This window comes from Salvelinus alpinus, chromosome 21 (genome assembly GCF_045679555.1).
Source record: "Salvelinus alpinus chromosome 21, SLU_Salpinus.1, whole genome shotgun sequence".
Classification (NCBI taxonomy): domain Eukaryota; kingdom Metazoa; phylum Chordata; class Actinopteri; order Salmoniformes; family Salmonidae; genus Salvelinus; species Salvelinus alpinus.
Window position 1 is genome coordinate 21386372 of NC_092106.1, and position 22463 is coordinate 21408834.

At 41.8% G+C, this 22463-nt stretch overlaps 1 pseudogene; it reads left to right on the forward strand.

Moving 5' to 3' along the window:
* The first annotated feature begins 8517 nt into the window (after nt 1-8517).
* Nucleotides 8518-21525, forward strand: LOC139548465 (calcium/calmodulin-dependent protein kinase kinase 1-like; annotated as a pseudogene).
* Nucleotides 21526-22463: the final 938 nt, after the last annotated feature.

Consider the following 22463-nt stretch of genomic DNA (forward strand, 5'->3'; position numbering starts at 1 on the left):
GCTGTCTGTGGTAGCCTTTTTCTGCTCAGTGTTCAGAGGGGTTACCTATTCAAATAACTGTTACAGTGGGGCAAAAAAGTATTTAGTCAGCCACCAATTGTGCAAGTTCTCCCACTTAAAAAGATGAGAGAGGCCTGTAATTTTCATCATAGGTACACTTCAACTATGACAGACAAAATGAGAAAAAAAAATCCAGAAAATCACATTGTAGGATCTTTAATGAATTTATTTGCAAATTATGGTGGAAAATAAGTATTTGGTCACCTACAAACAAGCAAGATTTCTGGCTCTCACAGACCTGTAACTTCTTCTTTAAGAGGCTCCTCTGTCCTCCACTCGTTGCCTGTATTAATGGCACCTGTTTGAACTTGTTATCAGTATAAAAGACACCTGTCCACAACCTCAAACAGTCACACTCCAAACTCCACTATGGCCAAGACCAAAGAGCTGTCAAAGGACACCAGAAACAAAATTGTAGACCTGCACCAGGCTGGGAAGACTGAATCTGCAATAGGTAAGCAGCTTGGTTTGAAGAAATCAACTGTGGGAGCAATTATTAGGAAATGGAAAACATACAAGACCACTGATAATCTCCCTCGATCTGGGGCTCCACGCAAGATCTCACCCCGTGGGGTCAAAATGATCACAAGAACGGTGAGCAAAAATCCCAGAACCACACGGGGGGACCTAGTGAATGACCTACAGAGAGCTGGGACCAAAGTAACAAAGCCTACCATCAGTAACACACTACGCCGCCAGGGACTCAAATCCTGCAGTGCCAGACGTGTCCCCCTGCTTAAGCCAGTACATGTCCAGGCCCATCTGAAGTTTGCTAGAGAGCATTTGGATGATCCAGAAGAAGATTGGGAGAATGTCATATGGTCAGATGAAACCAAAATATAACTTTTTGGTAAAAACTCAACTCGTCGTGTTTGGAGGACAAAGAATGCTGAGTTGCATCCAAAGAACACCATACCTACTGTGAAGCATCGGGGTGGAAACATCATGCTTTGGGGCTGTTTTTCTGCAAAGGGACCAGGACGACTGATCCGTTTAAAGGAAAGAATGAATGGGGCCATGTATCGGGAGATTTTGAGTGAAAACCTCCTTCCATCAGCAAGGACATCACTACTCTGGACGGCTCTGACTTAGAATATGTGGACAACTACAAATACCTAGGTGTCTGGTTAGACTGTAAACTCTCCTTCCAGACTCACATCAAACATCTCCAATCCAAAGTTAAATCTAGAATTGGCTTCCTATTCCGCAACAAAGCATCCTTCACTCATGCTGCCAAACATACCCTTGTAAAACTGACTATCCTACCAATCATCGACTTCGGTGATGTCATTTACAAAATAGCCTCCAAAACCCTACTCAATAAATTGGATGCAGTCTATCACAGTGCCATCCGTTTTGTCACCAAAGCCCCATATACTACCCACCACTGCAACCTGTACACTCTCGTTGGCTGGCCCTCGCTTCATACTCGTCGCCAAACCCACTGGCTCCAGGTCATCTACAAGACCCTGCTAGGTAAAGTCCCCCCTTATCTCAGCTCGCTGGTCACCATAGCAGCACCTACCTGTAGCACGCGCTCCAGCAGGTATATCTCTCTGGTCACCCCCAAAACCAATTCTTCCTTTGGCCGCCTCTCCTTCCAATTCTCTGCTGCCAATGACTGGAACGAACTACAAAAATCTCTGAAACTGGAAACACTTATCTCCCTCACTAGCTTTAAGCACCAGCTGTCAGAGCAGCTCATAGATTACTGCACCTGTACATAGCCCATCTATAATTTAGCCCAAACAACTACCTCTTTACCTACTGTATTTATTTATTTATTTTTCTCCTTTGCACCCCATTATTTCTATCTCTACTTTGCACATTCTTCCACTGCAAACCAACCATTCCAGTGTTTTTACTTGCTATATTGTATTTACTTCGCCACCATGGCCTTTTTTATATTTTTATTTATATATATATATATTTTGTTTGCCTTCACCTCCCTTATTTCACCTCACTTGCTCACATTGTATATAGACTTATTTTTCACTGTATTATTGTCTGTATGTTTGTTTTACTCCATGTGTAACTATGTGTTGTTGTATGTGTCGAACTGCTTTGCTTTATCTTGGCCAGGTCGCAATTGTAAATGAGAACGTGTTCTCAACTTGCCTACCTGGTTAAATAAAGGTGAAATAAATCAAATAAAAGGGCATTGAAGATGAAACGTGGCTGGGTCTTTCAGCATGACAATGATCCCAAACACACCGCCCGGGCAACGAAGGAGTGGCTTCGTAAGAAGCATTTCAAGGTCCTGGAGTGGCCTAGCCAGTCTCCAGATCTCAACCCCATAGAAAATCTTTGGAGGGAGTTGAAAGTCCGTGTTGCCCAGCAACAGCCCCAAAACATCACTGCTCTAGAGGAGATCTTACAGAAAACGTTTGACCTCTGTCATTGCCAACAAAGGGTATATAACAAAGTATTGAGATAAACTTTTGTTATTGACCAAATACTTATTTTCCACCATAATTTGCAAATAAATTCATTAAAATCCTACAATGTGATTTTCTGGAATTTCTTTTCTCATTTTGTCTGTCATAGTTGAAGTGTACCTATGATGAAAATTACAGGCCTCTCTCATCTTTTTAAGTGGGAGAACTTGCACAATTGGTGGCTGACTAAATACTTTTTTGCCCCACTGTATTTGTAACATACTTAGTCTACACCTATTGTTTACTAACAGTAAAATGCTTACTTACGGGTCCCTTTCCAACGATGAGTAAAAATAGAAAGTGACACGAGGAATTAATACACAGTGAATAACAAGTTTAAAAAAAATAACGTGGCTATATACAGGGTGTACCAGTACAGAGCAGGAGTGCACTTCTTTTGATCAGGGCCCATGGGGAATAGGGTGCCATTTGAAATGCAGCCCACAGGTGCTTGTTAGTTTGAGAACGTTCACAGAACTAGGTCAGCCTAAGCTGCCCCATATGTATTCGTACACAATTAAACCCCTCTAAGAGTCACCCAATACATACTATACCAACGGAGAGTGACGCAGATACTCCATTATTCCAATACACATAGCTAGTTGTTCTTGGAAGGAAATATAAACACCCTCATGAAGATGTATTCCTGAGTGATAGCCTTATTTGGTATTGCTGTGCATTGAAGACATTCCTTTCAAATACCTTTCAGTGATGGGATAGTGTCATTAAATCCAAACTCCTTTAGTAATTGTGATCACTTGTAGGGTCATTTGTGGCCTGCAAATTGTATAGTGCTCGCCTATTGATATAAAATAACTGGAGCTCATTGACTTCAACTGATAAAGGAGAGACACGGAGATGTGGAGTTGACATGACATGATGATTAGCTGACAGATGAGAAAATTGCCCAATTACAGTCGCTTAGGACAATAGAGGCTGCTGACATAACTGTAACAGAAGTAAGCTTTCTGACAAAGGCATTCACATCCACTGCATCACTAATCAGCTCCTGTAAACTCACTAGCTTCTCTCGGACAGCTAATTAGTACAGTGAGCTTGATTAGGCAAGATGGCAGTCTGGCTGACCTTATGGCTGATCAGGCGAATCCTTGGTCTGGTGATCCACATAACTGGGGGAACAAACGACAACCACTGAGTACGGTAGGCAGTGTTAGTCATTCAATGGAATCAGGCAACTGCTTTCATTATGAATTTTAGGAACAATGAATCAACATTAGGTTTGGATGTAATACTAAGTATAGAGAACGTGTGATTTAGAGGCTTGAAAAAGCTTGCAGTTTGACAGTTCCAGACGTGGTCCTTGGCTGACCTTAGCAGGAGTCTCTGTGGAGAGAGGATGATCTGAGCTATCAAGTGTAGCTAGGTGAAGAGTTTAAGTACACCTTGTGACCTACTGCACTGAGGCACAGTGAGTTCAGGGTTTTCCTACCCCAAGAAAGCATTGATGCCTACAGTATGATGTTACAATGACATGTTTTTAGGAGAGCCTGGATATAAAACAAAACCCACAAGGTGTTGTCTTTATTCACCCTTCTTAATCGACTTGTTTCAACTATGTGGTGCTATTTTACAGACAATCATAAAGTACATAAATTCATTATAGTCCAGAGAGTAACAGTTGATGCCCTTTCTATCCAACAGTGTCAATGTGGAGGTGGGTCCTGCTGATGATGTCTAGGCTGTATGTTGTTGAGTCGCTGCAGACGTACAGGTCTGCCTGGCAAACTGGGAGTATGACCCTTTCCATACACTCTAAGGCCTACAGGCTGGCCAGTGTCAAAAGGCAAGGCTGTAGGCCGCAAGTTGAGCACTGTTGATGTGGTCACTCAGGGGCGGTTGATATGGACCCATCCGGCAGTGGACTGGAGCAGAGCTGAAGGAGTGGTAGACGTTAGGCAGAATAATAGCAGAGGTGAGACCATAGAAAACATGGCAGATATTAGGAGGGGGGCTCAGGGGGAAGTCAACTGATGGAGGCTCCCTACTATTGTGATTCTCAGTGGGCCTTTGGGGTTTCTGTTCCGGCTTGATAAACTCTTGGATTTTCTCTGCCTGAACCAGACGGACATGGTAGACCTTACAAGATCTTTGACAGGACTCCACAAAATGCTCTAGGGATATTCTCCCATCTGTGAATTTCTGTGAGAGAGCCTTTAAGATAGAAAGACACAAAATGTTGGCATAGTCTACTATTACACTCAGAGGATAGTAATATGATTGCTTAATTGATCATTTGTGTTACACATTTATTCCAGCCTTACTGCACATCCTTCGTCAGAGTGAGCCAGCTTCTTCAGGAGAAGCCACTGGATCATGTGAAGGCTATGTTTCTCTAGTAAAACTACTAGAAAGGCAACAGTATATTTGTATAATAAAAGGGGCATAAACACGGTTTTGACTAACTGACAAAATTGCAGAAGCAGTTGGAGAGAATAACAAGCATTCTGGAACTTTAATGTTCCCTAAAATAATATATACAAATGTGACATTCAAACTCACCAAGTTGGTTATGTTTGGCTTGGATGGTATTGGTAAGTTTCTCCAGTTCCTGGTACTTCTTGGCTAACCATAGCTTACCAGTGCTGAGCTCTGGCTCATGAGAGAGACTGGTCTCTGCCAATCTACTGTTGGAGACCAACACAGTCTCCTTTGCCCCCTGAAGCCCCTAAAACTGGACAGGATAATGACATTCCCCCCCAAAATGTTTGTCATATCTTACTAATGACCCTAATAATACCCTGTATTCAGTCATATTTTACAGGAACTAATAAATATATTGAAATATTTGCTGACCCTCAAAATATACCCATTCTAAAGTGAATAAAAAGTTGCATCACTAAAAAACAAGAAACAAAACACTCTTTATACACAGAGTAACATCAAACGGTGTGTAAGATTTTCAGTAAATAAAGGGAAAATACCTTTTGGCTGAATCTGATGATCTGCCTAATTTATTCCTCATCCTGCAGAAGCTCCCGCAATTCAACAGTCCTCAAAACCCTTAATTGGTCAGATACTGACTTTGAGTCGCAATGCCTAGGCATCATGTCCAAGCAACATACTTTTTATCTGGAAATGTTCCTTTATTTGGTCCCCATGATGCACATCGGGTGCTTAATTACGCATAATCATCACACCAGTAACTCGTAACCATAAAACTGCAGTTTGCCCTTCCAATGAAGAGCAACGTAGACCACGCTCCAAAATAAAGATGGAAAGTGTCGTCCTCTGCTGTAGGTTTGAGAAGCACACGCGTTTCTGAGATGACATTGAGTGTTGTATTACTGGTACATCGCGGGAGGGTCGTCACTAGTTACCACAGCCACAAAGTACTAAACCCCGCCTATTTCTACAGGAGTGGCTTTGAGACTTGCTTTAAAGGCGTCAGGGCCAATCAGAACACTTCGTCTCCTTTATGGTCCATGCTATCCGGGGACGTCCCTACCTCACTAAAGTTGATACCACCCTGCATCTCACTGCTGGCTTGCTTCTGGAGCTAAGCCGGGTGTGTCCAGGTCAGTCCCTGGATGGGAGACCAGGTGATGTTGGAGGGCCATCAGGAGACACTCTTTTCTCTGAAGAAAAAAAAGATCCCAATGCCTCAGGGCAGTGATTGGGTACATTTCTCTGTGTAGGGTATTTCGGATGGGACGCTGAACAGGTGTGGTCACTAAATATCCTATGGCACTTATCATAAGAGTAGTTGTGTTAACCCGGGTGTCCTGGCTAAATTCCCAATCTGGCCCTAGTGGCCACCTAATTATCCCCAGCTTCCAATTGTCTCATTCATCTTGTCTCCCCTGTAATTATTCCCCAGGTCATTGCTTTAAATGACAATGTTTTCTCAGTTAACATACCTGGTTAAATAAAAATACAATTTAACGGTTAGGGTTAGGGTAGCTGTGAAAGTGATTCAAATAGTGGAATAATACCATATTTGGACTAGATAATGCTAAACAAGGTTATAATGTTGTTATATAAATTCAACAAAAGACAATTAGTTAATTTGGCACATAAAAAGTCAAAATAATTTGAAATCGCACTGTGGATGTATTATACATTAGAATTGCATTGGGGGCATACTTATATTCACTGTACAGCCTTACCTATGGATCTTGGGTTCATGAATTGGGGTATCAGCGTACTCGGTGACACCAACAGACTAGAATTCTGAAGAGTTTTCAAAAAACTTGTATATGAGTTGACAGAAATAAAAGTACTTGTTCGATAGCCTCCTGACGGGCTGCATCACTACCTGGTATGGCAACTGCTCGGCCGCCAACCGCAAGGCTACAGAGGGTAGTGCGTACGGCCCACTACATCACCGGGGCCAAGCTTCCTGCCATCCAGGACCTCTATACCAGGCGATGTCAGAGGAAGGCCCTAGTCTAGGTCCAAGATGCTTCTAAACTGCTTCTACCCCCAAGCCATAAGACTCCAGAACATCTAATCAAATGGCTACCCCAGACTAGACTATTCTCTCTGCTACCGCACGGCAAGTGGTACCGGAGGGTCAAGTCTAGGTCCAAGAGGCTTCTAAACAGCTTCTACCCCCAAGCCATAAGACTCCTGAACATCTAATCAAATGGCTACCCCAGACTATTCTCTCAAAAATAATGATTTCACAACAGGCATATCATAAAATGACCACTCAGTTAGATCTTTCTAAACAAATGAAATGAAATTCCATTAGTCACATGCGCCGAATACAACAGGTGTAGTAGACCTTACAGTGAAATGCTTACTTACGAGCCCCCAACCAGCAATGCAGTTTTAAAAAATGCGGATAAGAATAAGAAATAAAAGTAACAAGTAATTAAGAGCAGCAGTAAAACAACAATAGCGAGACTATATAGAGGGGGGTACCGGTACAGAGTCAATATGCGTGGGCACCGGTTAGTTGAGGTAGTATGTACATGTAGGTAGAGTTATTAAAGTGACTATGCATAGATGATAACAACAGAGAGTAGCAGCAGTGTAAAAGAGGGGGGGGGGGGGGGGAAATGCAAATAGTCTGGGTAGCCATTTGATTAGATGTTCAGGAGACTAGACTTGGCACTCTGGTACCACTTGCCATGTGGTAGCAGATAGAACAGTCTATGACTAGAGTGGCTGGAGTCTTTGACAATTGTAGGGCCTTCCTCTGACACCGCCTGGTATAAAGGTCCTGGATAGCAGGAAGCTTGGCCCCGGTAATGTACTGGGCCGTACGCACTACCCTCTGTAGTGCCTTGCGGTCGGAGGCCGAGCAGTTGCCATACCAGGCAGTGATGCAACCAGTCATGACGCTCTCGATGGTGCAGCTAGAACCTTTTGAGGATCTGAGGACCCATGACAAATCTTTTTAGTCTCCTGAGGGGGAATAGGTTTTGTCGTGCCCTCTTCACGACTGTCTTGGTGTGCTTGGACCATGTTAGTTTGTTGGTGTCAAGCAAAGAGGCACTGAGTTTGAGGGTAGGCCTTGAAATACATCCACAGGTACACCTCCAATTGACTCAAATGATGTCATTTAGCCTATTAGAAGCTTCTAAGGCCAAGACATAATTTACTGGAATTTTCCAAGCTGTTTAAAGGCCCAGTCAACTTAGTGTATGTAAACTTCTCATCCACTGGAATTGTGATACAGTGAATTATAAGTGAAATAATCTGTCTGTAAACAATTGTTGGAAAAATTACTTGTGTCATGCACAAAGTAGATGTCCTAACCGACTTGCCAAAACTATAGTTTGTTAACAAGAAATTTGTGGAGTGGATGAAAAACGAGTTTTAATGACTCCAACCTAAGTGTATGTAAACTCCCGACTTCAACTGTAAGTGCTATGACGCTAATATTTGTGTAAACTCTTCAGAATTGTAATCTGCTGGTGTCATTGAATAGGCTGATACCTATGGATCGTTTGTCCATGAATTGGGGTAAGGCTGTACAATGCATTTAAGTATGTCCTCAATGCAATTATCTGTGATTTAACCGGGACATGGGACAAGGACAGGGACAGCCATGAGTGAAGACACTGATGGACTGGCAGAGCTGGACTCTGAGCACAATGCAGAGCTGGCCGACATGGTGGCCGCCATGAGCGTGGTATCCAACCGGATGACCCTCCCAACGGTCACCGAAGGCCCCCTGCACCAGCGCGCCGGAAGCTGTCATTGTCAGACAGGAAGCTATCATTGCAGGAGCGATCGACCCAGCCGCGAGAGGCCCGACAGCCCACCATCGAGTCCAAGCGGGTGTCCATCTCAGATTCCCAGGTCAGAGATCAAGGATGCATCCCAAATGGAGGTCAGGGCTGTGTCCCAAATGGCACCCTATTCCTTATATAGTGTACTACTTTTGACAAGGGCCCATAAGGGAATAGGGTGCCATTCAGGACGCAGTATATGGGGGATAGGGTTCCATTTGGGATTCATCTATGAAGTCTCAAAATAAATAGGCATGAGCCTAAATAATGTGTAGTCAATGTGCAATATCCCACCACTAAATACCCTTCACTTTGTTTCTCCCTAGAATTGTATCCAGCTCAACCAATACAAGTTGAAGGATGAGATTGGAAAGGTAAGAAAAGAAAAGTCAGAATACTCAGTCTGATACAAAACTGTATATCAAAACTAGATGCTGAATTTGTCTGACAAGAGAAAAAAAAATGTCATAAAACATTCTTGTGTAATAAGTAAAAAGGATGCTGTCAGACTCTCTTCTTTTTCTATTGTAGGGCTTATATGGGGTGGTGAGATTAGCTTACAATGAAGATGATGAACAATACTATGTAAGCATCTTTTCAGCTCTGCACATTCCATTCATTATCATCCCCTTTGTGGAAGCAGAGAAATGTACAGTTACTCAACTCTCTGTTTTGGCCTGATTGGCTCTTATACCATAGGAGCAATCTGATCATGTATTTCCTTTCATAGGCAATGAAAGTTTTTTCAAAAAAGAAGTTGATGAAGATGTGTGGATTTCCTCGTAGGTGAAATTTTTCCTTTTAAGTCTTTAGTATGTTATTTATTACCGATATGAACATTAACTGGTGATGCTCACCACTATATACAGTATATCACTATATATAATTGTGGTTGGTTATAGGGCGTCCCCCTCCTCGAGGAGCCAGCACAGAACAGGGACTGCCACCCAAACCCCTGGGGCCACTGGAGAGAGTCTACCAGGAGATCGCCATCCTGAAGAAACTAGACCACCTTAACATTGTCAATTTGGTGGAGGTGAACACACTGACATACATAATTGGAAGATTTATAAAAGGTTCTACTATTACATGTAGTTGCATTAATTTAATCGATTTACACTTTCCAATTGTAGGTTCTTGATGATCCTGCTGAAGATAATCTCCACATGGGTAAGTATGCATTCATCTCAGTGCACTAAATGGTGAAATAAGGTGTTATGTGGTAAATGTATGTTTTCTGTTGTATCTCCTTGTACTAGGTCCATAGTTTGTAGACTATAATACAGTCTATCCAGTTTGTTAATTACATAGAAACTAATGTGAGCTCTGACTAGTCCTTTCATTCTCTGTTTGTTTATTTTCTAGCCTTTGAGTTAATGCCAAAAGGGTAAGTTTTACCCCTTTCTGAAATATACTGTATTGCATTACATTTTAACACTGGTCCTTTGTAGCTCCACTGGTAGAGCATGGCACTTGTAACACCAGGGTAGTGGGTTTGATTCACGGGACCACCCATATGCAAAATGTATGCATGCATGACTGTAATTCACTTTGGCTAAAAGCGTCTGCTAAATGGCTTATATTATTATTATATATAACACTGAAAGGATGAATTTAGTTATTAATATATAACTCATCCAGTTGCTGAATTTTGTGAATATAAGATATCCATTGTTAAGGGACATAAGATAACAATGACAAGGTTCAGGCATTTTTATTGTTTGGAATATTATGGTGGTGATGCTTGATTACCTTTGCCTGTCTCTGTTGCTTTTCCTTGGCCCTAGCCCAGTGATGGAGGTGCCCTCAGACACTCCCTTCACAGAGGGACAAGCCCGCTTCTACTTCAGAGACATCATCCTGGGGATTGAATACTGTGAGTCCGCCACCTGGATTTCGTCCCAAATGGCATCCTATTCCCTATATAGTGCACTACTTTTGACCCGAGCCCTATGGGCCATGGTCAAAAGTAGTGCACTAAATAGGGAATAGAGTGCCATTCGGGACGTAGGACCTACTAGCCTTCTGCTCAGAGACCTGCAGCATGCTGTTAACCCTGCTCATGCTTTAGCAAAAACATTGGTTTAAAAGTCACTAGTCAGATATGTTCTGAAAAGACAGGATCAATTGGTGCTTTGACAGCTGAATATCAAGACCTTAATCACTCGGTCAATGCTGTTCATAGACGTATAAAAGTTGATTTAAAAAAAAAAAGAGCTAAATCAGTGTCTCCTGTCATTTTTCCCTGGTACCTCTCCCTCCCAGTGCACTACCAGAAGATCATCCACAGAGACATCAAGCCTTCCAACCTGTTGCTGGGAGACAATGGGCATGTGAAGATTGCAGACTTTGGTGTCAGTAACCAGTTTGAGGGGAGTGATGCTCTCCTGTCCAGCTCAGCAGGGACTCCAGCCTTCATGGCCCCCGAGATGATGACTGACCATGAACAGAGCTTTACTGGCAAGGTTAGACACTAATCGCTAATTTATCTAATTAGATAATTCATCTTTGATTATATCGTAGAAATTTAATTCACGGCATGAAAATGTATTGTATTGACTGGTATCAAAAATAATTAGAAAAGTACTTGGTATCAAAGGTCAAAATTTTACTGTACTGTAAAATATACAGCAAGCTCTCTTTGTAAAGTAATGGTCAATGTTCATGTTTGTTAGGCCTTGGATGTGTGGGCCATGGGAGTCACCCTGTACTGCTTTGTCTATGGGAAGGTAGGTTCTGTTATTATCATAATGTACGGTATTCTGCCATGGATTGTTTTGGCCTGCTGGTTTCTCATCTGATTTACTGTGTCCATTATGCTGATGACTACAAATATTGTTCGATCAACCGATGCATCTCACGTAATAATGCTTTTAAAATAAATCAATTGAATGCTTTATGTGGGAAACAGACAGCATGTGTATGCATGTAGCCTATCTCTTTATAGCAACATTTTAATGTTTTTCTCTTCACTATCTTCCTATCTCAGTGCCCTTTCATCGATGAAAACATCATTGGCCTGCACAATAAGATCAGGAACAGGCCTGTGGAGTTCCCTGACATGTGAGTTCCAGTAAGGGACACTATTTACCATGTAAAAGCAATGTCCAAATATTTAGTCTGCACTATGTGCACCTCTCTAAAATATGGGTAGAACTTCACAATATGGCATGTAATAGCACGTGATAATAACATAGTAATCGTATTGTTTTATTGTTCTTAGCCAATCACTGCTACTCTAGTTACTGTACTGTAGATGGTTTGGTGGGTATTCCTCTCAGTCACTCTTTGGTACCACAGGCCGGAAGTATGCAAGGAGTTGAAGGATCTTATTGTAAGGATGCCGGATAAAAATCCTTATACAAGGATCACCATTCCTGAAATCAAGGTGAAAGCGGGCAGAGCTAGACCTTCAATGGTGCTTTAAAAAAAACAGTCCTTCATGAAACCATCTTTGACATTTCAAATGATGAAATATTACAGTAGTAGAGTTGTCCCAGTAGAGCTGTCTCATGTGTTGTGTCACTATTGTCCTCCCTGTCCTGTGTGTTGCCAGGAGCACCCGTGGGTGATGGAGGATGGCACTGACCTTCTACCCCTGGAGGAGGAACACTGCACCGTGGTGGAGGTCACTGAGGAGGAGGTCCAGAACTCTATCAAACTCATCCCCAGTCTGTCTGCTGTGGTGAGTCAGTTCACTAGTGTCCTGTCCAGGGGATGTACAGGAGATAGGCTCCTGCCCTATGAGCCGTTCTGGCTCGGACAAGACTTACTTAATTACTCATCTATCACAAATAGGGACTGGAGTTTTTCCTGAACATCTGTGTCTTAATAAGGGGAAAAGTCTGGGACCTACAACAAAGTCTGGGCACTCAAAACTTGAGTGCCCAGAGTTTTCCAGGTCAAGACACATGGTCAGGGAAAAGTTAAATCATAAGGCAAATTGATAGAGTATTGCTCTGTCCTAAATGGCACCCTATTCCCAATATAGTGCACTACTTTTGACCAGGGCCTTATTAAGTGTGTGCCCTCAGGCCTCTACTCTACTACCACATATCTATAACCAAAATCCATGTACTTGTGTGTATAGTGCGTATGTTATCGTGTGTTTGTATGCATGTGTCTGTGCCTATGTTTGTGTAGCTTCACAGTCCCCGCTTCCATAAGGTGTATTCTTATCTAATTTTACTGCTGCATGAGTTACTTGATGTGGAATAGAGCTCCATGTACTGTAGTCATGGCTCTATGTAGTACTCAATCTCTCCTCCACTTTGAGCCAGGAGAGATTGACATGCATATTATTCATGTTAGCTCTCTTTGTACATACAAGGGCCAGCCGTGCTGCCCTGTTCTGAGCCAATTGCAATTTTCCTAAGTCCCTCTTTGTGGCATCTGACCACACGACTGAACATTAGTTCAGGTGCGACAAAACTAGGGCCTGTAGGACCTGCCTTGTTGATAGTGTTGTTAAGGCAGAGCAACACTTTATTATGAACAGACCTCTCCCCATCCTAGCTACTGTTGTATCAATATGTTTTGACCATGACAGTTTACAATCCAGGATTACTCCAAGCAGTTTAGTCTCCTCAACTTGCTCAATTACCACATTATTCATTACAAGATTTAGTTGAGGTTTAGGGTTTAATTAATGATTTGTCCCAAATACAATGATTTTAGTTTTTGAAATATGTTGGACTAACCTATTCCTTGCTTTACTCAAAGCCAGTGGCATGTCATTAGTAAAGATTGAAAAAAGTAAGAGGCCCAGACAGCTGCCCTGGGGAATTCCTGATTCTACCTAGATTTTGTTGGAGAGGCTTCCATTAAAGTACACCCTCTGTCTTCTGTTAGACAGATAACTCTTTATCCACAATATAGTAGAGGGTGTAAAGCCATAACACATACATTTTACCAGCAATAGACTGTGATCGATAATGTCAAAAGCCGCACTGATGTCTAACAAAACAGCCCCCAATCTTTTTATCATAAATTTCTCTCAGCCAATCATCAGTCATTTGTGTAAGTGCTGTGCTAGTTGAATGTCCTTCTCTATAAGCGTGCTGACCTTGTCAATTTGTTTACTGTAAAATAGTCTTGTATCTGGTCAAACACTATTTTTTCCAAAAGTTTACAAAGGGTTGGTATAGGCTAATTGGTTGGCTATTTGAGCCAGTGAAGGGGGCTTTACTATCCATAGGTAGGGGAATAACTTTTGCTTCCCTTCAGTCCTGAGGGCACACACTTTCTAGTAAGCTTAAATTGAAGATGTGTCACGCCCTGACCTGAGAGAGCCTTTTTATTTCTCTATTTGGTTAGGTCAGGGTGTGACTAGGGTGGGCAATCTATGTTTTCTATTTCTTTGTTGGCCTGGTATGGTTCCCAATCAGAGGCAGCTGTCTATCGTTGTCTCTGATTGGGGATCATATTTAGGCAGCCTTTTCCCACCTGTTGTTTGTGGGATCTTGTTTTTGTGTAGATGCCTGTGAGCAGCCCAGAACGTCACGTTTCTTTTGTTTTGTTTTGTTTGGTGAGTTTCTTATTTATTAAACATGTGGAATTCTACGCACGCTTCTACAAACGATCGTGACAAGATGTGAAAATATCATCTGCTATTATCCTCAGTAATTTTCCATCCAAGTTGTCAGTTGTCAGATTGTTGATAGACAACAATCACTTGTATAGTGTGGTCAGATATACTTGGCTGTATAGTGTCAGCGTTTGTTGCTGCTTGTTGCTGCCTAAATTTGCTAATCTTGCCAATGAAAAAAATCATTAAAGTAGTTGGCAATATCAGTGGGTTTTGTGATGAATGAGCCATCTGATTCAATGAATGATGGAGAGGAGTTTGCCTTTCTGCCCAAAATGTCATTTAAGGTGCTCCAAAGCTTTTTGCTGTCATTCTTTATGTCATTTATATTTGTTTCATAGTGTAGTTTCTTCTTTTAATTCAATTTAGTCACATGATTTCTCAATTTGCAGTACGTTTGCCAATCGGTTGTACAGCCAGACATATTTCCCATTTACTTTGCCCCTTCCCTCTCAACCATACAGTTTTTCAATTCCTCATCAATCCACAGGGATATAACTGTTTTTACATTAATTTTTTTATTGGGTGTATACTTATTAGTAACTGGGATAAGCAATTTTATAAATGTGTCAAGTGCAGCATCTGGTTGCTCCTCATTACACACCACGGACCAATAAATATTGTTTATCAACAACATAGGAATCGCTACAAAACTTATTGTATGACCTTATATACACTATATTAGGCCCAGCCTTTGGAACTTTGGTTTTCCTAGATATGGCTACTATATTGTGATCACTACATCCGGTGGATTTGGATACTGCTTTCAAACAGTTTTCTGCAGCATTAGTAAAGATGTAATCAATACATGTTGAGGATTTAATTCCTGTGCTGTTTGTAACTACCCTGGTAGGGTGATTGATAGCCTGAACCAGGTTGCAGGCACTAGTTTCTTTCTCTTGAGTGGGCAGCCTGATGAAAACCATTTAATATTTAAATCACCCAGAAAATATACTTCTCTATTGATATCACATACATTATCAAGCATTTCACACATATTATCCAGGTACTGACTGTTAACACTTAATACTTGGTGGTCTATAGCAGCTTCCCACCAGAATAGGCTTTAGATGAGGCAGATTAACCTGCTTAACATGAGATGCTCTCTAAGCTTTACAGGAATGTTGTTCTGAATACAAACAGCCACACCTCCACCTTTGGCATTTCTGTTATAACCATGTATTGCTACCACTGTATCATCAAAGGTATTATTTAAGTGAGTTTCAGAGATTGTCAGAATATGAATGTCATCTGTTACAAGCAAATTATTGATTTCATGAACCTTCTTTCTTAAACTACATGTTAACGTGGGTTATTTGTAGCACTTTTCTGGGATTCTTGTTTTTCTTGCTTTACTGGGAAGCTTAGCAGAGGTAGACATGCTTGAGTTATTTATGTTAGTGCAGGGTGAGCTGCACACAGTGGACTTCCTGCTAGAGCACACCACCTCAGTGCTACCAGTATAACTCTGGTTCATAGGCATATGATTACTGCATACAATAGCTGTAAGATCAGCAGAGGCATTCAGGGCAGTAAGAGGGACATAAATTAGGTTACATGTCTTCCAACACCCCTGGTATGATGTACATTTGCTGAAGCATTATGACAACTCAGCGACACAATGGTAGGGATTAAATGAGCTGGGTTTGGGTCATTGATAATGCGTTGTCTCAACGCATATGGCCGATACTCTCCGCTGGCGCCAAGAAGATAGGCTATACTGTTCTCTCAATTAAGTAGAGAATTTTGATAACTAAAAGGCAGATTATAGTATTGTCTTTGACTTCTGTTTACAGCAATAGCCATTTGCTTTCCAAACTGTTTTCCCATGATTGTATTTTGGAATATTGTGATATGTGTTGTTTATCTATCTCCATCATGTAATGTAACTTAATGATTAAATTGTATTGACGTATAGTCTTTAACAAGCACATATTTGCTGATATTGTCCTGTTCTTGTCTATCTGTTACCTGTTGCAGAGACTCTTGGGGGAGTTTGGAATCCAAGGTTCATCCTTCGTTGAGGTAAGAGCCCTGGTCAAAGTAGTCCACACTATATAGAGAATATGGTGCAATTTGGAATTGGGACGCAACCTTAGTCTTGTGCTAACAGGGTTTCTTCTGGGGTTTGATCACTGTCATTCTACTCTACGTGATTGTTTTCTATGGTCTCAGCACTATCGCTGCTGAGAGTTTATGTGTATTGGACTTGATGGGTAATGCTGTTCCTGACATGCATGGCATTTAATGCAGTGTTCTTCTTGTCATGACCCTTCCCCCTTCTAGTTGCCTTTAACAACACACAATAACAAGACAAGAGTAAACATGTTGTCCCCCACAAATTATGCAGCACCCCCATTGGGCCAATGAGTGCCAATTATTCACGTTTGTTGCGTGGATTAATGAGAAAGATAAAAAACAATCAAGTCTTTTTCCCCTTGGAAATCAAAACTTGATAGCTCACAATGGATGGGATGTCAGAGAACGGGCTCCACTGCCTGATAGGGAGATGCATTGATATAAAACAGGATCATGAGGAGATGCTAATATGTACAAATGTAATGACTGCAGCTCAAAAGGGACAGGAGATATGCTTGTTCAAAACTTGCTGGGGGACAAAAAGTATAATTTCTGGAAATTGTAGTGGGCCAAGCTGGTAGGTCTTTATGGAACACGTGTTGCTCATGAGGAGATGCCTTGCAAATTGCAAAAGTATTCAGACCCCTTGGATTTCTTCACATTTTATTGTGTTACAAATTGGGATTAAAATGGATTTAATTGTCATTTTTTGTCAACAATCTACACAAAATACTGTTTTTTATTTGATTTTATTTCACCTTTATTTAACCAGGTAGGCTAGTTGAGAACAAGTTCTCATTTACAACTGCGACCTAGCCAAGATAAAGCAAAGCAGTTAGACACATACAACAACACAGAGTTACACATGGAATAAACAAACATACAGTAGAAAAAGTATATATACAGTGTGTGCAAATGAGGTAAGGGAGGTAAGGCAATAAAATAGGCCAAAGTGGCGAGGTAATTACGATATAGCAATTAAACACTGGAGTGATAGATGTGCAGAAGATGAATGTGCAAGTAGAGATACTGGGGTGCAAAGGAGCTAAATAAATACAGTATGGGGATAAGGTAGTTGGATGGGCTATTTACAGATGGGCTATGTACAGGTGCAATGATCTGTGAGCTGCTCTGACAGCTGGTGCTTGAAGTTAGTGAGGGACATATGAGTCTCCAGCTTCAGTGATTTTTGCAGTTCATTCCAGTCATTGGCAGCAGAGAACTGGAAGGAAAGGCCAAAGGAGGAATTGGCTTTGGGGGTGACCAGTGAAATATACCTGCTGGAGCAGTGACCTGAGAAGACTGAGAACTTTACCTAGCAAAGATTTATAGATGACCTGTAGCCAGTGGGTTTGGCGACGAGTATGAAGCGAGGGCCAGCCAACGAGAGCTTACAGGTCGCAGTGGTGGGTAGTATATGAGGCTTTGGTGACAAAACGGATGGCACTGTGATAGACTGCATCCAATTTGTTGAGTAGAGTGTTGGAGGCTATTTTGTAAATGACATCGCCGAAGTCGAGGATCGGTAGGATAGTCAGTTTTACGAGGGTATGTTTGGCAGCATGAGTAATGTAATGTCAAAGTGGAAGAAAATTATATATACTGTATATATTACATAACTAAAATATAGTCGTTGCATAAGTATTCAGTCCATTTTTAGGCAAGCCTAAATTAGTTCAGGAGTGAAATATTGCTTAACAAATCACATAATAAGTTACAAGGACTCACTCTGTTTGAAATAATAGGGGTCTACATGATTTTTGAATGACTAACCTTTCCTCTGTCCCCCATACATACACCATCTGTAAGGTCCCTCAGTCAAGTATTACATTTCAAGCACAGATAAAACTACAAAGACCAGAAAGCTTTTTGAAAGCCTCATAAAGAAGGGCAGTGATTGTTACAATAACAAATCAGACATTGAATATCTCTTTAAGCATGGTAAAGTTAATAATTATGCTGTGGATTATATATTAAACCACCCAGACACATCAAAGGTATAGTCGTCCTTCTGAACTGAGCTTTCGGACAGGAATGAAACTGCTCAGAGATCCTACCATAAGACCATTGGTGATTTTAAAACAGCTACAGAGTTCAGTGTCTGTGATGGCAGAAAACTGAGGATGGATCAACAACATCGTAGTACTCCACAATACTTACCTAAATGATAAAAACTTGCATCTTGGTTTTAACAAGGTATTAAAGTAATACTGCAAAGCCTTATGTTTGTGGCAAATCCAACACAACACATCACTGAGTAACTGGCTCCTTATTTTCATGCATGGTGGTGGCTGCCTCATGGTATGAGTATGCTTGGCAAATACTGGGGAGTTTTTCATGACAAAAAGAAATGGGATAGAGCTAAGCACAGGCAAAATCCTAGAGGAAAACCTACTTCAGTTTGCTGTACACCAGAGACTGGGAGAGGAGTTCACCTTTCATTAGGACATCAACTGTGATTGACGGTGCCGGAGAAGATGGCTGACGTTTTACGTGCTCCTAAACGATTGTGTTTTTATGTCAAATTGTTTGCGTTGTATGTGTCTTATTTTTAAACGTTTGTACATAATGTTGCTGCTACCGTCTCTTATGATTTAAAATAACTTATGGACATCAGAACAGCGGTTACTCACCACGAACTGGCAGAAGCTTTTTTTCCCTTCAACGAGTCCGACGAGCCCGACGTGAACGGCATACTGCTTTCCCGGGAACAGGCCAAAATCCCCGTCATTTGCGTGAAGAGACGACGGAGAAAAAGAGGACGGAGGTCCTCCCGATTCCTGCTTACAAGCAAAAATGTATGCAGGAAGCACCAGTGACTCGGTCAATAAAAAAGTGGTCAGATGAAGCAGATGCTAAGCTACAGGACTGTTTTACTAGCACAGGCTGGAATATGTTCCGGGATTCTTCCTATGGCATTGAGAAGTACACCACATCAGTCATTGGCTTCATCAATAAGTGCATTGATGACATCGTCCCCACAGTGACCGTATGTACATACCCCAACCAGAAGCCATGGATTACAGGACACATCCGCACTGAGCTAATGGCTAGAGCTGCCGCTTTCAAGGTGCGGGACTTTAACCCGGAAGCTTATAAGAAATCCCGCTATGCCCTCCGGCGAACTGCAAAGTGTCAATACAGGACTAAGATCGAATCGTACTACACCGGCTCCGACGCTCGTCGGATGTTGCAGGGCTTGAAAACTATTACGGACCACCAACTGGCAAGTGTCTAAACTGACATTTTCAACCTCTTCCTGTCCGAGTCTGTAATACCAACCTGTCCGAGTCTGTAATACCAACAAGCAGACCACCATAGTCGCGGCAGGGTAGCCTAGTGGTTAGAGCGTTGGACTAGTAACCGAAAGGTTGCAAGTTCAAATCCCCGAGCTGACAAGGTACAAATCTGTCGTTCTGCCCCTGAACAGGCAGTTAACCCACTGTTCCTAGGCCGTCATTGAAAATAAGAATTTGTTCTTAACTGACTTGCCTAGTTAAATAAAGGTAAATAAAAATAGTCCCTGTGCCCAAGAACACTAAGGTAACCTGCCTAAATGACTACCAACCCGTAGCACTCATGTCTGTAGCCATGAAGTGCTTTGAAAGGCTGGTGATGGCTCACATCAGCATCATTATCCCAGAAAACCTAGACACACTCCAATTTGCGTACCGCCCTAACAGATTCACAGATTTATTGCACTCCACACTGCCCTTTCCCACCTGAACAAAAGGAACTCCTATGTGAGAATGCTTTCATTGACTACAACTCATTGTTCAACACCATAGTGCCCTCAAAGCTCATCAATAAGCTAAGGACACTGGGACTAAACACCTCCCTCTGCAACTGGATCCTGCACTTCCTGACGGGCCGCCCCCAGGTGGTAACAACACATCCGCCACGTTGATCCTCAACACTGGGGCCCCTCAAGGGTGCGTGCTCAGTCCCCTCCTGTACTCCCTGTTCACCCATGAATGCACGGCCAGGCACAACTCCAACACCGTCATTAAGTTTGCCGATGACACAACAGTAGTGCCCGGACAACAACCTCTCACTCAACGTGCTCAAGACAAAGGAGATGATTGTGGACCGAGCGTGACCCCATTCTCATCGACAGGGCTGTAGTGGAGCAGGTTGAGAGCTTCAAGTTCCTTGGTGTCCACATCACCAACAAACTAACATGGTTCAAGCATGCCAAGACAGTCGTGAAGAGGGCACGACAAAACCTATTCCCCTCTGGAGACTGAAGAGATTTATCATGGGTCCTCAGATCCTCAAAAGGCTCTACAGCTGCACTATCGAGAGCATCCTGACTGGTTGCATCACTGCCTGGTATGGCAACTGCTCGGCCTCCGACCGCAAGGACCTACAGAGGGTAGTGCGTAAGGCCCACTACATCACTGGGGCCAAGCTTCCTGCCATCCAGGACCTCTATACCAGGCCCTAAAAAGGAGGAAGGCCCTAAAAACTGTCAACAACTCCAGCCACCATAGTCATAGACTGTTCTCTCTGCTACCGCACGGCAAACTTACTACACGAGGCCAAATCTACACTGGAGTTTCTTACCAAGAAGACAGTGAATGTCCCTGAGTGGCCAAGTTACAGTTTTGACTTAAGTCTGCTTGAAAATCTATGGCAAGACTTGCACATTTCTGTCTAGCCATGACCCCCAACATCTTGCAAGAGCATGAAGAGTTTTGACAAGAATAATGGGCAACTATTGCACAATCCAGGTGTGCAAAGCTCTTATAGACTTACCCAAGAAGACTTACAGCTGTAATTGATTCCAAAGGTGTTTGTAACATGCATTGACTCAGGGAGCTGAATACTTATGCAACAACTATATTTTTGTAATTTAATTTAATTAATCTTAAAAATAAATAAAATGTGACGAAATCCAAGGCGTCTGAATACTTTTGCAAGGCACTGTATGTACAAAATATAATGACTGTATCTCAAATGGGACAGGAGATATGCTTGTTCAAATTGTGGAATTTCAGTTGTACCGATCCATAGTTGTCCCGCTTGCCCCGATTTCATCATTGGGGACAATAAAACATATGTTGCCCGCAGGAAATCAAGCAGAGTAGGAGAGTTGGATGGAAGCGTAGAAGGAGAGTTGGAGGACCTTACTGAAGATGATGGCACATTTGCATAGGTCTGCTGGTAAACCTGCTCCCAAACGATTTTTTATTTCGTTTTTTTTAATTTTCTGATTGACCTGTTTAAATTAAAGGACAGACCTGTTTAAAGAGAACTCTTTGCTGTATCTTCACATAATATGTAATATTAATGTAATGTATTTGAAGAAAGATCCAAATGAAAGAGCTCACCCCGATACAGTCTTTTAGAAAGATTTGTGATAAACCTTATACAGTATATCATATAATTACAGTACAAACCATGTGTTAGGTTTTTTTCCTTTTGTCTTATCCCATCTGCATGATGTTTGTGTCTGTTGTTAGCAGGGTTCATTGTCTATTCATGACTGTACTATAGTACTCTTAATAGTCTGAATGCCTTTTGTACTGTTAGCTCTGTGTTTCTCCAAATATTACACCTATGTGCTCAACTGAAATGTGGTTGTTACAATGCAAATATTTATCATTCTAAAGAAGTCATTTTTGCATGCTTACATACAGTTGATGTTGACGATAATTAAAGTTAGCAAATGAACATTCTTGTTTGTTCTCTGTATGGCTCTCTCTAACAGGATGTGCTGACTCTTGCACGCAGGTGTTATTAACGTCCTATAGTGCAAGCAATCTTTAATCTGGAGCCGTTAAAAAAAAAAAACAGTAGGACTAAATGCTTTATTATATATTTTTTTACTGTTGTACAAATTGAAGTGAGTAACATCACACCTAGAACTCCATCAATATGTCAAATGGACTTGTGGAACATGTGTCAGATTAGCCTGACCACAGCTTTTAGGACAACATACAGATTTAAGAGTGAGAAACAAGTTATGTCGACACAAAGTCTGCATTGCGAGGAGCTAAAAAGTGGAGCTTATTCTGAATCATCTCAGCTGACATGAAAGTTATATAATATGACAATGTGAACACGTGAATAAGACAAAATACCTGTTTTCGG